This window comes from Arachis duranensis, chromosome 1 (assembly GCF_000817695.3).
Source record: "Arachis duranensis cultivar V14167 chromosome 1, aradu.V14167.gnm2.J7QH, whole genome shotgun sequence".
In the NCBI taxonomy this organism is placed as follows: Eukaryota; Viridiplantae; Streptophyta; class Magnoliopsida; order Fabales; family Fabaceae; genus Arachis; species Arachis duranensis.
The window spans coordinates 37,415,273-37,419,113 of NC_029772.3; positions in this window are offsets into that span (position 1 = coordinate 37,415,273).

Sequence of the window (3,841 nt, forward strand, 5' to 3'; positions counted from 1 at the left end):
TCAGTCTCAAGCTTTTCACTTGGACCTACATGCCACAAGCACATGGTTAAGGACAGCTTGATTTTAGCCGCTTAGGCTTGGATTTTATTTCCTTGGGCCCTCCTATCCATTGATGCTCAAAGCCTTGGATCCTTTTCACCCTTGCCTTTTGGTTTTAAGGGCTATTGGCTTTTTTTGCTTGCTTTTTCTTTTTCTTTCTCTCTCTTTTTTTTCACAAAATTATTATTATTATTTTTATTTTTTTCGCAAGCTTTTGCTTTTTCACTGCTTTTTCTTGCTTCAAGAATCAATTTCATGATTTTTCAGATTATCAGTAGCATTTCTCTTTGTTCATCATTCTTTCAAGAGCCAACAATTTTAACATTCATAAACAACAAGATCAAAAATATGCACTGTTCAAGCATTCATTCAAAAAACAAAAAATATTGTCACCACATCAATATAATTAAACTAAATTCAAGGATAAATTTGAAACTTATGTACTTCTTCTTCTTTTGTATTAAAACATTTTTCATTTAAGAGAGGTGAAAGATTCATGGAATTATTTATAGCCTTAAGACATAGTTACTACATACTAATGATCATGAAGTAGAGACACAAAACATAAACAAACATATAGCATAAAAACCGAAAAGAAAAACAATAGAGAAATAAGAACAAGGAATGAGTCCACCTTAGTGATGGTGGCACTTTCTTCTTGAAGAACCAATGATGTCCTTGCTTCTATGTCTCTTCCTTGCCTTTGTTGCTCCTCCCTCATTACTCTTTGATCTTCTCTAATTTCATGGAGAATGATGGAGTGCTCTTGATCTTCCACCCTTAATTGATCCATATTGTAACTCAAGTCTTCTAGAGAAGTGTTGAGTTGTTCCCAATAATTGTTGGGAGGAAAGTGCATCCCTTGAGACATCTCCGGGATTTCTTGGTGATGAGCTTCCTCATGCGTCTCTTAGGATCCATGAGTGTGCTCTCTTGTTTGCTCCATCCTTTTCTTAGTGATGGGCTTATCCTCCTCAATGGGGATGTCTCTTTCTATGATGACTCCAGCTGAGTAACATAGATGGCAAATAAGATGAGGAAAAGCTAGCCTTGCCATGGTGGAGGACTTTTCGGCTATTTTGTAGAATTCAAGGGAGATGACTTCATGAACTTCTAGTTCCTCTCCATTCATGATGCTATGAATCATGATGGCCCGATCCACAGTAACTTCGGATCGGTTGCTAGTGGGGATGATGGAGCGTTGGATGAACTCCAACCATCCTCTAGCCATAGGCTTGAGGTCCAGTCTTCTTAATTGAACCGGCTTGGTCAATCCTTTGATCAAAGTTGACCCTTCTAGTGTAGGGGCGTGCATTTCCTTGCATCATGGGCAAGTTGAACGCCAACCTCACATTTTCCAGACTAAAATCTAAATATTTTCCCCGAACCATTGTAAGATAATTCTTTGGATTCGGGTTCACGCTTTGATCATGGTTCCTAGTGATCCATGCATTGGCATAGAACTCTTGAACCATTAAGATTCTGACTTGTTGAATGGGATTGGTCAGAACTTCCCAACTTCTTCTTTGGATCTCATGTCGGATCTTCGGATACTCATTTTTCTTGAGCTTGAAAGGGACATTAGGGATCACCTTTTTCTTGGCCACAACATCATAGAAGTGGTCTTGATGGGCTTTGGAGATGAATCTCTCCATCTTTCATGACTCGGAGGTGGAAGCTTTTGTCTTCCCTTTCCATTTTCTAGAGATTTCTCCGGCCTTAGGTGCCATCAATGGTTATGGAAACACAAAAATCTATGCTTTTACCACACCAAACTTAGAATATTGCTTGCCCTCGAGCAAGAGAAGAAAGAATAGAAGAAGAAGAAGAAGATATGGAGGAAAGGGAGAAGTGTGTGGTTTCGGCCAAGGTGAAGAAGAGAGGGTTGTGGTGTGTGAAAATGAAGAAGGATAGAGGGCTTTATATAGTGAAGGGAGAGAGAGTAGGTTCGGCTATTTAGGGTGGGTTTGGGTGGGAAAGAGATTTTGAATTTTGAAGGTAGGTGGGGTTTTTGGGGAAGAGTGGATGGATGTGAGTGGTGAAGAGGTGATGGGGAAGAGAGATTGAGGTGATTGGTGAAGGGTTTTGGGGAAGAGTGTTTATTGGGTTGTGTGAAAAAGAGAGAGAGGGTGAGTTGAGGTAGGTGGGGATCCTGTGGGGTCCGCAGATCCTGAGATGATCCTGTGGGGTCCACAGATCCTGAGGTGTCAAGGATTTACATCCCTGCACCAATGAGGCATGTAAAACGCCCTTTGCATGCAATCCTGGCGTTCAACGCCAGATTGATGCTTGTTTCTGGCGTTGAACGCCAGCTTCATGCTTGTTTTGGGCATTCAACGCCCATTTGCAGCATGTTTCTGGCGTTGAACGCCAGTTCCATGCTTGTTTCTGGCGTTCAGCGCCAGCTCTCCTCAGGGTGTATTCCTGGCGTTTAAACGCCAGGATGTTGCTTGTTTCTGGCATTCAACGCCAGATCCATGCTCTGTTCTGGCGTTGAACGCCAGCCAGATGCTCCTTATTGGCGTTTAAACGCCAGTAAGCTCTTCCTCCAGGGTGTGCTTTTTCTTCTGCTATTTTTGATTCTGTTTTTAATGTTAGTATTTATTTTGTGACTCCACATGATCATGAACCTAATAAAACATAAAGAAAAAATAAAAGAAAAATAAAATTAGATAAATAAAAATTGGGTTGTCTCCCAATAAGCGCTCTTTTAATGTCACTAGCTTGACAGTGGGCTCTCATGGAGCCTCACAGGTGATCAGGTCAATGTTGTAGACTCCCAACACCAAACTTAGAGTTTGGCTGTGGCCTCCCAACACTAAACTTAGAGTTTGATTGTGGGGGTTTTATTTGACTCTGTATTGAGAGAAGCTTTTCATGCTTCCTCTCCATTGTTAAAGAAGAACACCCTTGGGTCTTAAACACAAGGTAGTCTCCTTTCAATTGAAGGACTAATTCTCCTCTGTTAACATCTATCACAGTTCCTGCTGTGGCTAGGAAAGGTCTTCCAAGGATGATGCATTCATCCTCCTCCTTCCTAGTGTCTAAGATTATGAAATCAGCAGGGATGTAAAGGCCTTCAACCTTCACTAACACGTCCTTTACCAATCCATAAGCTTGTCTTACTGACTTGTCTGCCATTTGCAATGAGAATATGGCAGGTTGTACCTCAATGATCTCCAGCTTCTCCATTACAGAGAGTGGCATAAGATTTATGCCTGACCCTAGGTCGCCCAAAGCCTTCTTAAAGGTCATGGTGCCTATGGTACAGGGTATTAAGAATTTGCCAGGATCTTGTCTCTTTTGAGGTAAAGTTTGCTGAACCCATGTATCTAGTTCATTAATGAGCAAGGGAGGTTCATCTTCCCAAGTCTCAATACCAAATAATTTGGCATTCAGCTTCATGATGGCTCCTAGATATTGAGCAACTTGCTCTCCAGTTACATTTTCATCCTCTTCAGAGGAAGAATAGTCTTCAGAGCTCATAAATGGAAGAAGAAGATTTAATGGGATCTCTATGGTCTCCATATGAGCCTCAGATTCTTTCAGGTCCTCAATAAGGAACTCCTTCTTGCCTGGGAGACGTCCCATGAGGTTTTCCTCATTGAGATTCACATCCTCCCCTTCCTCTCTAGGTTTGGCCATTTTTATTATATCAATGGCATTGCACTCTCTTTTTGGATTCTCTTCAGTATTGCTTGGGAGAGTACTAGGAGGAGTTTCAGTGACTTTCTTACTCAACTGGCCCACTTGTGCCTCCAAATTTCTAATGGAGGACCTTGTTTCACTCATGAAACTTAAA